This window comes from Psammomys obesus, unplaced genomic scaffold, assembly GCF_907164565.1.
Source record: "Psammomys obesus unplaced genomic scaffold, mPsaObe1.curated_primary_1811, whole genome shotgun sequence".
Taxonomy (NCBI): domain Eukaryota; kingdom Metazoa; phylum Chordata; class Mammalia; order Rodentia; family Muridae; genus Psammomys; species Psammomys obesus.
In genome coordinates this window covers 4,231,466-4,246,766 of record NW_026596427.1, presented here as the reverse complement: position 1 = coordinate 4,246,766, position 15,301 = coordinate 4,231,466, and positions in this window count along the sequence as shown.

Here is a 15,301-nt window from a genome sequence, read left to right as displayed (position 1 = left end):
GAAACAGAAAGACACACGGTATATACTCAGTCATATAGATGTATAATATAGGATAAACCTACTAAAATCTGTACACCTAAATAAACTAATCAAGAGGGAGGACTCTGGTTAAAATGCTCAATCCCCATTGTGAAAGGCAAAGAGGATGGACATCAGAAGACGAAGAAAACAGGAAACAAGTTAGGAGCCTCCCACAGAGGACCTCTGAAAGGCTCTGCCTTGCAGAGTATCAAAGCAGATGTTCAGAATTATGGCCAAACTTTGGGCAGAATGCAGGGAATCTTATGAAAGAAGTGGGAAATAATATGATCAGGAAAGGACAGGAGGTCCACAAGGAGAGCAACAGAGTCAAAAAATTTGAACACAGGGGTCTTTCCTGAGACTCATACTCTAACCAAGTACCATGCATGGAGATAACCTCGAACCCCTGCACAGATGTAGCCCATGGCAGTTCAGTGTCCAAGTGCGTTCCATACTAATGGGAATAGGGACTGTTATTGACAAGAACTGATTGGCCTGCTATTTGATCACCTCCCCCTGAGAGGGAAGCAGCCTTACCAGGCCACAGAGGAAGACAATGCAACCACTCCTGATGAGACCTAGCAGACTAGGATCACAAGGAAGAAAAAGAAACCCTCCCCTACCAGTGGACTTGGGGAGGGACAAGTGTGAAGAAGGTAGAGGAAGGAAGGGTTTTTAAGGGGAGGAGGGAGAGAGCTAGAGAGGGATACAAAGTAAATAAAGTGTAATTAAAAATAGTAATAATAAAAATTTTAAAAAAATGTTACATCTAAAAAATTCCTGACACATACCATCCAAGAAATCCAAGACAAATGAAAAGACAAAACATAAGAATAATAGGAATAGAGGAGAAAGAAGATTCCCATCTCCGAGGCCCAGAAAATATTTTTAAGAAAAACACGGAAGAAAATTTCTCTGACTTAAGGAGAGGCTTGTAAGAATACAAGACTTCTAGAGAACACCCAATAAATTAGACCAGAAAAGGAAATCCTCCCACCACATAATAATCAAAACAGTTAGTATACAGAACAAAGAAAAATAGTAAAGGCTCCAAGGGGAAAAGGCCAAGTAACATATAATGTCAAACCCATTAAAATCACACCTGAATTCTCAACAGAGACTATGAAAGTCTGAAGGGCCTAGACAGATCTCTTGCAGACCCTAAGAGAACACAGATGTCAGCCCAAGATACTATACCCAGCAAAACTCTCAGTCATTTTATTTGGAGAAAACAAGATAATCAACAACAAAAACAAATTTAAACAAAATCCAGCATTACAGAAAATTCTAGATGGAAAAATTCAACCCAGGAAAGCTATCTACATTCAGGAAAACGCAGGAAATAAATAAAGTAACTACAGAAAAACTAAAAGTAGCCAAGCACACAAACACATTACCACAACCAACAGCAAAATTAAAGCACCCGACAGCCACTGGTCATTAATCTCCCTCAACATCAATGGACTCAACTCTCCAATAAAAAGACACAGACTAACACAGTGGATATGTAAACAAGATCCAGCAATCTGTTGCACACAAGTAACACACCTAAGTCACAAAGATAAACATTACCTGAGATTAAAGTGCTAGAAGATGGTTTTCCAAGCAAATGGACCCAAGAAACAAGCAAGGGTAGCCATTCTAACATCTAAAAAAAAATAGATTTTCAACAAAATTAATCAAAAGAGATGGTGAAGGTCATTTCATACTCATCAAAGGGAAATTCCACCAAGACAACATCACAATTCTGAGCATCATGTCCCAAATACAAGACCACTTATATTTGTAAAACAAACATTAATATAACTGAAACCACACAGAGATACCCACACATTAATAGTGGGAGACTTCAACAACCCACCCTCAACAAAGGACAGGTCAAGAAAACAGAAACTAAGCAAAGAAACAATAACTCAGACTGAGGTCATGAATCAATTGGACCTAACAGACATATACAGAAAATTTCACCCAAACACAAATGAATTTACCTTTTTCTCGGCACCTCATGCAACCTTCTTTAAAATAGACCAAATAGCTGGTCACAAAGCAAGCCTCAACAGATACAAGAGGTTTGACATAATCCCTTATATCTTATCTGGCCACCATGGACTAAGGCTGGACCTCAACAACAGAAATAGCAAAAACCTACACAGACTTGGAACCTGAACAACTAGTTACTCAATGACAGTTGGGTTAGGGGAGAAATAAAGAAAAATATAAAAGACTTCCTAGAATTTGATGAAAATGAAGGCACAACATGCCCATACTGATGGAACACAATGAAAGCAGTGCTAAGAGGAAAGTTCATAGCACTAAGTGCCTCCAAGAAGAAATTGAAAACATCTCATAAAGCAACTTAAAGGCTTCTGGAGAGCCCCAGAAAGAAAGGAAGCAGACATACCAAAGAGGAGTAGATGGTTGGACATAATCAAACTCAGGGAAGAAATCAATGAATTAGAAACAAATAAAACAGTTCAAAGAATTAACGAAACTAAGAGCTGGTTCTTTGAAAAAAATCAACAAGATAGACAAACCCTTAGCCAAACTAATTAAAGTCAGAGAAACACCATCCAAATAAACAAAATCAGAAACAAAAAGGGGGACATAACAATAGACACGGAGGAAATCCAAACAATCATTAGTTCTTACTACAAAAGCCTATGTGCCACGAAATTTAAAAATCTAAATGAAATGCCAATTTTCTTGGTTGATTCCAATTGCCAAAGCTGAATCAAGAACAGGTAAATCAATTATATAGTCCTATATACCCTAAGGCAATATAGGGTGTCATCAAAAGTCTCCCATACAAAAAAAGCCCAGGGCCAGATGGTTTCAGTGCAGAATTCTACCACACCTTCAAAGAAGTGCAAACACCAATACTCTTCAAACTATTCTACAAACTAGAAACAGAAGGATCATTACCAAACTCATTCTACGAAGCCACAGTCACCTTGATACTTAAATCTCACAAAAACCAAAGAAAGAAAGAGAGTTTGAAGCCAATGTCTCTTATGAACATTGATGAAAAATACTCAATAAAATACTCTCAAACTGAATCTGAAAACACATAAAAGATATCATTCACTATGACCAAGTAGGCTTCTTCCCAGGTATACAAGGGTGGTTCAATGTACTTAATCCACCAATGTAATGACCATATAAACAAACTGAAAGAAAAATACCATGTGATAATCTCCTTAGATTCTGAAAAAGCATTTGATAAAATCCAACATTCATTTATGTTTAAAGTCCAGGAGAGATCAGGGAATACAAGGCACTTATCTAAACATAGTAAAGGGAATATAAAGCAAGCCTGTAGCCAATATTAAACTAAATGGAGAGAAACTTAAATCGATCTCACTGAAATTAGGGACAAGACAAGGCTACCCACATTCTCTGTATCTCTTTAACATAGTACTTGAAGTCCTTGCTAGAGCAATGAGACAATTAAAGAAGACAAAGGGGATTCAATTTGAAAAGGAAGAAGTTGATGCATCCCTATTTGCAGATGATGTAATAATATACATGAGTGACCCCCAAAATTCTACCAGGCAACACCTACAGAGAATAAACACTTGCAGTCAATTGGCTGGATACAAAATCAACTCAAAACAAACAACAACAACAAAACAATAGCCCTTCTGTATACAAAAAACAAATGCATTGAGAAAGTAATTAATATCCAGAATAAAGAACTTAAGAAGTTAAACAGAAACAAATCAAGTAACCCAATTTAAAAATGGGATACAGAACCAAACAGAGAATTCTGAATAGAGGAGTACCAAATGGCAGAGAAACACTTAAATAAATGCTCAACATCTTTAGTCATCAGGGAAATGAAATCAAAACGACCCTGAGATTTCACCTTACACCCATTAAAATGGCTAAGATCAAAAACTCAAGTGAGAACATATGCTGGAGAGGATGTGGAGAAAGGGGAACACTCTTCTATTGTTGTTGGGAATGTAAACTTGTAAAATCACTTTGAAAATCAATCTGATGCTTCCTCAATCAATTAGAAATATTGCTACCTTAAGATCCAGCTATACCACTTCTAGGCATATATCCAAAAGATGCTGAAATGTATAATGAGGATTTTTGCTCAACCATGTTCAAAGCAGCTTTATTCGCAATAGCCAGAACCTGGAAACAACCCAGATGTCCTTAAAGTGAGGAATGGATATAGAAATTGTGGTACATTTACACAATGAAACACTACTCAGCAATTAAAAACAAGGAAATCATGATATTTGCAGGTAAATTGTGGAATCTAGAAAAGACTCTCCTGAGTAAGGTGTCCCAGAACCAGAATGACAAACATGGTATATACTCACTTATAAGTGGATATTTGACATACAATATAGGACAATCATACTAAAGTCTTGATACCTAAGGAAGCTAATCAAGAAGGAGGACCCAGGGTAAGATGCTCAATCTTCATTCAGAAAGGCAAATGGGATGGACATTGGAAAAGAGAGAAAGCAAGGAAGAGGACAAGAGCCTATCACAGAGGGCATCTGAAAAACTCAACCCAGCAGGTTATCAAAACATATGCCAAGACCCATAGCCAAATTTTTGACAGAGTGCAAGGTATCTTATAAAAGAAGGGGGAGATAAAAAGACTGGGAGGGGACAGGAGCTCTGCAAGGAAAGCAGTAGAACAACAAAAAAAAAATATCTGTGTACAGGCGTCTTTTGTGTTTCTGATACTCCAAACAAGGACCATGCATCCAGAAAACCTAGAAACCCTGCACAGATGTTGCCCATGGCAGCACAGTGTCCAAGAGGATTCACTTGGACCATCTCTGACATGGACTCAGTGGCTGGCTCTTTGATCACCTCCACCTGAAGGTGGAGCGGTCCTACCAGTCCACAGAGGAAGAGAATGAAGCCAGTCCTGATGAGGCCTGATAGATTAGGGCCATTTGGAATTGGAGGAGGACCTCTCCTATCATTGGTCTGGGAGAGGGGCATAGGAGAAACAGAGAGAAGGTGGGATTAGGAGGGGATGTGGGATGGGATACAGCTGGGATACAAAGCAAATAAACTGTAATTAATACAAATAAATTAAAAATTTAAAAATATTAAAGCTACTATGAACATAAAAAAATCTCTGAAATGAATCCAAAATAATTTCAAAAATATCATCCACCATGATAAAGTAGGCTTCATTCCAGTGATGCAAGGATGGTTCAACATAGGAAAATCTCTCAGTGTAATCTACCATATAAACAAACTGAGAGGAAAAAAAAATACATGGTCATCTCATTCAATGATGAAAATGCCTTTTACAAAATCCAATATCCTTTCATAATAAAAGTCTTGGAGAGATCAGGGATGGCAAGAACATACCTAAACATAACGTAGGATATTTTACAGCAAGCCAACATTGTGTACAGCTGATTATTTTCACCCTGGCCTTCACCTGGAGACAGGGATAGACAGGACATTTTGTCAAGTTCATTTTCTTTGGTTTGAGACAGTAGGCAGAATGTTTTGCCAAGTTCCCTTCCTTTCTTTGTATGAGGATCACATAGACACATGGTCGAGGTAAACAAGTTTGAATTCTTGGTGAACTTAATTGTGTCAAGGTGCTTTGCTCTGACTATAAAAAGGAATTGTGTCCTGTTTTCTCCTACATCCAATGTCCATCCCACTTATCTTTCTAAGTAAGGATTGATCATCTTACCCCAGGTTCTCTTTCTTGTTTATCTTCTTTAGATGTATAGATTTCAGTATGTTTATCATATCTTATAGGTCTATATAAGTGAGTATATACCGTGTGTGCCTTTCTCCTTCCAGTATACTTCACTCAGAATGATCTTTTCTAGATCCCACCATTTGCTTGCAAATTTCATGATTTCCTTGTTTTTAATTGCTGATACATTTACACACTTTCCATTGTGTAAATGTATCATAATTTCTGTATCCATTCCTCCATTGATGGACATCTGGGTTATTTCCAAGTTCTGGCTATTACAAATAAGTCTGCTATAAACATGGTTGAGCAAATGTCCTTGTGTACTTGAGCATCTTTTAGATATATACCTAGGAGTGGTACAGGATAGGAGCCTACCACAGTGGGCCTCTGAAAGACTCTACCTAGCAGTGTACCAAAGCAGATACTGAGACCCATAACCAAACCTTTGGCAGGGTGCAGGGAATCATATGGAATAAATTGGAGTTAGTATGACCTGGAAAGGACAGGAGCTCCACATGGACCAAATATATCTGAGCACAGGGATCTTTTATGAGACTGTTTCTCCAACCAAGGACCATGTATGGATATAACCTAGAACCCCTTCTCAGATGTGGCCTGTGGTAGTTCAGTATCCAAGTGAGTTCCCTAGTAAGGGGAACAGGGACTATTTCTGACATGAACTCAATGGTTGGTTCTTTAATTTCCCCTCCACACCCGAGGGAGGAGCAGCCATGGAGGAGAACTTTGCAGCCAGTCCTGAAGATACCTGTAAACCAGGGTCAGTTGAAATGGGAGGAGGTCCTCCTCTATCAGTGGACTTGGAAAGGGGCAAGGAGGAGATGAGGAAGAAAGGGTAGCATTGGGAGGGAATTATAGAACAGGATACAATCTTAATAAACTGTAACTAATATTAAAATAAATAATAAAACATTAATTAATTAAAAAAGGAATTGTGAAATAAACTGGGAGACTAGTTTCTACTAGCAGCCCTCTCAATCAGATCTTATGCATTGTGTGTTGCTTTTTAAATTCCCTTTCAGTCTTCACTCCCCACTCAAGAACTACTCGACTCTGCCAACGGTTTCCTGCATTTTGGCACCCCAACATGGACTTGAGATATGGAGAAGCAGTGAAGGACACCCCGGTTATTGTCTAGCTCTGATCATAAAGTAAAAAGAACATGGTGAGTAAAATTCAAGAGTAAAAATGGGACAAGACAGTAGCCTCATATTTTTGTATGGATTTAATTACAAATAGCCTGTATATGTGGCTTGGGACTGAAAAAATGAAACTTTAGGGTAGAGAGAAAGAGGAAAGAAATATGGAAGATTTCAGGACAAAATGAGATAAAACCATCACTTCCTCCACAAGAGTTATATGTCCTTCCTAATGATAAATTCTTGTTAGAAGTGAGATTTTGAGAATACTTAGATCTTGATGAGGTTGCAGAGTTATAGGAAGAACAAGATAGGCCAAAAAGTGAAGATATAACTGAGTTTTATGATTTTCCAATTATAGAGCAACCTGATGGACCGGACAATATGGTGAGAGTCCGTGTTCTTATATCTTTTAAACAATTAAAAGAAATGAAAATTCCATGTGCTCAATATGGTCCTATGGCACCTTTTACTTAATCTCTGTTACAGTCCTTGTCTACTGAGGCCTTCTGCCCAAGGGACTGGAAGCAATTAGCAAGAGAATGTTTGACAAGAGGTCATTTATTATGGAAGCCAAAATTTGCTGAGCAATGTCAAGCTACAGCTAAAATCACTCACGCTAGAGAGAGAGAGAGAAAGGCAACTTCTTGGTTTTTGCAGTAAGAAAGGTAATGGTTAATTCTGCTACAATACTTATGTGGTCATAAAAATTGAATTCAACAAATAGTAAGGTGTTTTGTCTGTCTGTTGTGAATGCATAAGTTTACCATGTTCAATATGTCTTGGTTATAGATTATTGGTTATTAGGCATGTTTAAAATCTGTGACATAATGTTAACATGCATAAAATCTAGGGTTGGAACCATTCTAAACAGCAATTTGACATTACTTATATACCAGAATTTGGAAAGCTAAAATATGTTCACACACCAATTGATACTTTTTCAGGATTTATCATGGCAACTGTCTTGGCAGGAGATGCCATCAAACATATTGTAAGTCACTGCTTAAACTGTTTTGCTACAGTTGATATTCCTTCTATTATAAAGAACGATAATGGTACTGCATATATTAGTCAAGCTTTTCAGTGTTTTGTGTGAAAATGGATATAAGTCATAAAACAGCTATTCCATATAATCCTCAAGGTCAAGAAATCGTGGACATGCTCATGATCCAATTACAAAAAATAAAAAGAGGCAGTCATATTCCCAAATCTTAATCATGCTTTATTTTAATTTTTTTGAATGTGGGTATATAAGGACCTTCTGTGGCTGATGGAGTGTGGCCCCCTACCAAAGACTATTATGCCCAAGTGATATGGAATGATCCAATTACTGGAATATGGCTGGGCCCCTACCCTGTATTAATATGGTGAAGAAGACATGTTTGTGTTTTTTTCTACACAACACAGAAGGAGCCCAGTGGATTCCAGAAAGTTTTGTGCTACATTTGAAAATGTTTCCAGGAAGGAAGATGTTCCTGCTGCTGACCATTGTGAATTCTATCCTCAGGGTAAATGGAGAACTGTATTGGGCTTATGCTCTCCACCTACCTTTGTTTCATTCTGTTTTGGGGAAAAGATATTTTGCAGAGCAAACTCTTTCAATACAATGTGACTGGACTTGATTCGTTTGGTAATCAGAAAAATTCTCCACAAAATCAGGAAGAATGTAAAAGAAGACTGACTACGGGACTTTGGTTGAATTCTGGTTTTCAGCAGACCTACATTTGGAAGCTTGCCATGCTTTGTTGTTTGGAAATGTTAACATTTTTATACAAGATTCAAACTTTAATGTTTCTTGCCATCTATGTAAACTAACAAACTGTATTTCTAAGCTTTCAAATGGACATCAGATTCTGGTTGCTCAACATCCTTTTGTATGGTTCCTATAAATGTTTCTCAGGTTTGGTATTCTGATAAGGGCTCAACTTTTAAGTCACTTTTATGGAGTGTTATAGGACTTGGCTTATTACTCTTAATAGGAGCATGTCTCTTACCAATAATAATTAAAACCTTCATCAAGGCCTTTTATAATGTTAAAGCTGATCTGCAGAAGATTAAACTCCAGTGTCTCTACCCTAGCAGAATTTGGTACTCAAAGATGAGTAAGATCTCTCTGAAGAATATTCAAGCTAAAACAGGGCATGAATGATGGAATTCATGTACCAATGACAGGTAAGAATTTCTTTTTCAAGAGAGAAAACCTAAGACAGGCATAATCTTCTGCTCCATAGCTCTTAAGTTATGGTCAATTTTGAAAATATAAAAAAGGGAGACCTGTGGAGAGCCACTTGTTTTCACCCTGGCCTTCACCTGGAGACAGGGATAGGCAGGATGTTTTGCCAAGTTTACTTTCTTTTGTTTGTGTGAGGATCACACAGACAGGTGGTCGAGGTAAGCAAGTTTGAGTTCCCCATGAACTTCATTGTATCATCATGCTTTGTTCTGACTATAAAAAGGGACTGTGGAATAAACTGGGGCAACTAGTTTCTACTTGTAGCCCTCTTAAACAAATTACATGTGTAATGAGCTGCTTTTTTAAAATTTTCTTTCAGTCTTCACTCCTCACTCAAGAACTGTTCAACTCTGTTGTTGGGCTCCAGAACAACAGCTATCATCAAATTAAATTGAAAGAAAGTTAAATTAATTCCACCAAAATCACAGACAAGACAAGACTGTCCACTCTCTCCATATATATTCAATATCATAAAGTCTATACACAGGAACACACACACACACACACACACACACACACAAACACAAATGATAATAATACCTTCCCCCAATGTTTTAGCTAGAGCAATAAGACAACTGAAAGATATCAAGGAGATTCAAGTTGGAAAGGAAGAAGTCAAAGTATCATTATTTGCATACGGTAATAAGTGCCCCAACAAGTTCTACCAGGGAAATTGTACAGTTGAGAAACACCTTTAGTGAAATGGTTACATCCAAGATTAACTAAAAATGAAAAAATAGATAGATAGATAGATAGATAGATAGATAGATAGATAGATAGATAAAATAAAAACTGTATCCCTCCTATAAACAAATGACAAATGATCTGAGAGAAAAATTAGTAAACAAGGCCCTTCACAATAACCAGAAATAATATAAAATATCCTGAGATTACTGTAACCAAACAATTGAAAATATGACAAAAGCTTCAAGTTTGAAAAGAAGAAATTTAAGAAGATATCAGAAGATAGATATATATCCCATACTCATGGATCAGTAAGCTTAACATAGTAAAAATGGCCATCCTACCAAAACAATCTACAGTTGCAATGCAATCACCATCAAAATTCCAATATAGCTATCTAAAAAACTTGAAAGGACAATACTAAACTTCATATGAAAAATGAAAAAACCCCAGATCTCTATAAAATAATTCTTTACAACAAAAAACATCTGGAGGTATAACCATCCTGATTTCAAGTTGTACTACAGAGCTATAGTAATAAAAACCACATTAACAGGTTACTCAATGGAATCAAATTGAATTCCCAGACATATATTCACCTACTTATAGAGAACTGACTTTTTATAAAGAAGCCAGAAATACACAATGAAAAAAGGAAAGTGTTTTCAACAAATGATGCTGGTCTAATTGGTTATCAGAATGTAGAATAATGTAAATACATCCATATCTATCACACTGCACAAAACTCATGTCCATGTAGAACAAAGACCTCAACATGAATCCAGATACATTGAACCTGAAAGAAGAGAAATTGGGGATAGCCTTGAATGCATTCACACAGGAGAGAACTTCTTGAACAGAATACCAATACCTCAGGCTATAACATCAACAATTAATAAGTGGGACCTCATCAAATTGAAAAGCTTCTTTAAGGCAAAGGACACCATTAGTAGGACAAAATGGCAGCCTGCATCTGAGAGAGGAGCTAATACTCAAAATATATGGAGAACTTAAGAAACTAGATATCACCAAAAAACAATCCCATTAAAAATGGGGTGCAGACCTAAGCAGTTATTTTTTAATGAAGGAATCTTAAATGGCTGGGAAATAGAGAAATGTTCAACATCCTTAGTAATCAGGGAAATATAAATCAAAGACTTGGAGATTCAGTCTTTTACCTATCAGAATGGCTAAGATCAAAAACACAAGTGAGAGCTCATTCTGGCAATGATGTGAAGCAAAGGGAACATTCTTTCATTGCCAGTGAGAGTGTAAGCTTATAATAGTAGTATGGAGATTCCTTAGAATATTGGGACTTAGTTAATCTACCTCAAGACCCATCTATACCATTCTTGGGCATATACTCAAAGGACTCTCCATCCTATCACAAAGAAAATTATTCAGCTATGTTCATAGCAACTTTATTCATAATAGCCAGAAGCTGGCAACAACCTATATGACCCTCAACCAAAGAACATATGAAGAAAATGTGGTATGTTTACACAATGGGCTATTTCTTAGCCCATTAGAAAAATACAATGAAAAATTCAGGGAAATAGGTAAAAGTAGAAAAACTCATTCCAATTGGGAAAGAACCAAATATGACTGGCAAAAACTAAAACAAAAAAGTAAATAAAACAATTACTAATTATAGTTTCCTGTACTCATAGATGGGTGCCTAGCCCAATTTTCGTCATAGAGGCAACAACCAGCAAGTGATGGGAGAAGATACAGAGACCTATAGCCAAACACTTGGCAAAGCCCAGAGAACCGTGAAGAAGAGGGGGAGGAAGGATTCTAGGAGCCAGAGGAGTCTAGGACACCAGACAGACCCAGACTACAAAACCAAATAATCAAGACTCATAAGGACTCACAGAGACTGAAGCAACAATTACAGACCCTGTAGGGTTTGAGCTAGGTCCTCTGCATATATGTTTGCATAGCCTAGTGTTCTTGTGGCAAATTTCACATAAATGAACTCAGATCGCATTCACTTCCCAGACCTTCCAGATCCACTTTCAACCTTGTGTCTTTCCTCAAAACCAAAGAAGAATGAGAACAGAAAAGAAAAAAAATACCAAGTAAAATTTGCATTGCCCATATACTCAACAGAGACTGATCTAACTCCCAGTGCCCAGCCCCTTAAAGAAGACTGAATCATTCCATACTCCATCTCCAACTCCTACTAGAATTCATCAACTGTGAAGAACTACACTTCGTCATCCCTATTACAATATTCAAGAGCTATCTTCAATGGCTTCTAGATTGTTTTTTAGAGGGCAGTTGTGGGGTGGTGAATAGAGGCTGTCACAGAAGCCTTCTATGTCTCTCATTCTCGACAGTGAGTCAGCAGTCATTGATACCACAGCAAATGAAACTTCCTTGAACTTTATAATCAGCAGTAGCATGGATCTTGGACTTTCATTTTTGTGTGTGTTACAACATGGCCCACAGACATCAACGTGGCTTCAGGTGGTACCACAGACAATGGACATCCCCATAGCCTTTGGTGGTAACATGGGCCATAGACATCAAAACTAATCTTAACTGCAGCAGAACAATGGACAACATGGACCCTGGCAGCAACACAGACCATAGACATCAACATGACCTCAGGAAGTAGGCCAAACACATCAACATAACTCCTGGTTGCAGCATGACAGTATGACCTCAACATGTCTTCAGGTAGCAGCACATATGACAGATATCCAAATGGCCTTCGGATATAACATGGGCTTCAGACATCCACATGACCTTCAACTGCATGCAGCAAGACCAAGGATTCCAACATGGAGCTCAGTTGCAACATAAACCACTTGACATCTGCATATCCTCAGGTGGTAGCACAGTCTGCCTCTGAAAGAGCCATGATGATGTCCATTGAGTTTTTTGTGCCCATGGGCTGGGTTGATATCTGTGGTCCATGTTACCAGTGGAGGCCATGGGAACATTTATGGTCTGTGCTGCCACTTAAACCCATATTGATTTATGTTGTATCTGTAGTGCCTGGCTGTTTGGATGTCCATGGTCTATGCTCCTGTTAGAGGTAAAGTGGATGTCCATGGTCTGTGTTACCACAGAAGGCTGTGTTGGTATCTTTGACTCTTTTGCCTGTGTTTCGGACCCTTTTCCTCCTACTAGGTGTCCTTGTCTAGCCTTGTTATGAGAGTTTGCACCTAGTCTTATTCTAACTTTTTATGTCATGTTCAATCAATATCCCTGTGAAGCCTACTCTTTTTTGAAGGGAAATGGAGGAAGAGTGGATTTAGGGGAGATGAAGGGGAGCACTAGGGAGGAGTGGAGGTATGGGAAATTGTGCTCTGGATGTAATTGTTGTAAGGAATAAAAATAATAAACAACAAAATGCTATTAAGAGTCACTCTCGGGTAATGAGACCTTGGGATAGTGGGGGTGAAAAGACCGAGGGCTTGCAGAGAGGAGAGAAACCTTGGGCAGGGACATCTCTGTGAACAAATTGGTGAACTAAGATAGGGTAGGCTCCTGGGAGAATATGAGGGTGACTCTAGATGAGATTCCTAGCAGTAGGTGACATGGAAACTGAAGAGACCACTCTCTAACTAGACACAACTCCTAGTGGAAGGAAGGGAACACCAACTCACCTGCAAAACTCTGACCCCAAACTTACCTTGCCCGGAAGATGTGCAGGGACAAAAATAAAGCAGGGATTGAGGGAATGTTCAACCAATGCCTGACCCAACCCCATGCAAGGCTGTCAATCCTTGATACTATTAATGATAGTCTGCTCTGCTTGCAGACAACAACCTAGCATAGCTGTCTTCTGAGTGGGTCCACCCAGCAGCTGATATAAACAGATGCAGAGACCCACAATCAAATATTGGGTGAAGCACAGGGAGTTTTGTGGAAGAGTGTTGAGAAGGCCAACCAACCAGGGATCAAAGGGTCTTGTGGAGACTGAAGCACCAACTAAGGATCATATATGGACTGGACTTAGGCCTCCTTCACAGATGTAGCTAATTGGCAGCTCAATCCTCATACAAGTTTGCTAGTAAGGGGAATGGAGGCTGACCCTGACATAGACTCTGTGGCCTGCTTTTGATCACTTTTCCCTGTCGCGGCTACCTCAACAGGTCACAAGGAAAAAGTAGAGGGTAGGTAGGGGAAGTTCCCCTTCTCTGAGGAGTAGGAGAAGGGGGAAACAGGAAATACGGAGAAAGGGGAGACTGGGAGAAAACGAGGGATGGAAGGAGGGAACTATGACCAGGATGTAAAATGAATAAATAAACAAAAACTAACTAAATAAGTATGTAAGAAAATAATAAATAAGTAAGTAAATAAATAAATAAATAAATAGACAAACAATAAATGAAAGTTGAAAAAAAAGTCACTCTTAGACAAGACAAGCCCAAGAAGAAACACCAGGTCAACTTACTGAGTTGCACAGAAAGGACATTCTAATTGCTGAACTGTCTGCAGGATTTGAAATGCTTCCCAGATTTCCAAGCTTTGTGAGCTGTCACCCTTGGTGGGATAGACTTTGGTAATGCAGCTCTCTTTGAGTCATTTCTGCTTCTGCAATACCTCACCCTTATTCCTGTAAATAACGCCAATAAAACACATTGGTTCACCAAGTTAGACTTTGGTGATGTCTGTATTTTGGTCTGTTATGGGTCCATATCTGGGGTGACTAGACATGTATATTTCATCTCTCCAGGAAAATTTTTTGTTACATAACAGCATCACGATATAGCTAGATGCATATAAGGAACCAGTGGCAGAATATGCTGATTTAAATGAAAACTGTTCCCTCAATGATCCAAGAATTTGAATGCTTGACTCATGGTTAGTGGCACTATTGGGAAAGTTATGGAATCTTTAAAAGTAAAGCCTTGCTAAAGAAAGAACACGACTGAGGGTTGGCTTTGAGAGTTTGTAGACGTTCCTTAATTCAATTCTGTCTTCTTTTCTTTTATCTCTCTTTCCCATATGTGGATAAAGATGTGATTACCAGCTTTTTTCTCTAGCAATCTGCTACCGTGCTTCCCCTACCACTTATGCGTTTTTCCTCTTGGAGCCATAAGACAAAAGGAACTATTTCTTCCAGAGATGATTTTTTTAAAATATATTTTTTTTATGTGTGGATATTTTGTCTTTTATAATACATGCATGAAGTGACTGTTCAAGTCAGAAGAGGGCAACATGTCTCATGGAAGTGGAGTTATACATGCTTCTTAGCTGCAATGAGGGTAACTGGGAATTAAACTCGGTCTTATGGAAGTGTTCCTAACTGCTGAACAGTCTCTATAGCCTCCATAAATTGATTTTTTTCCTGTATTTTATCACCACAAAAAGTCAATGATATGCCTTTTATTTTATGGTATAGCACCTCACAGTTAAGAGAATATTTGAACCTCAGAAAAGATTCTGTCCTTACACTTTTGAGCAATGTTGAATCTATTAAAGACTGTGGGATGTTTTACAATTAGGCTGAATGCATTTTGTGATTTTGTATGAGATAATGGA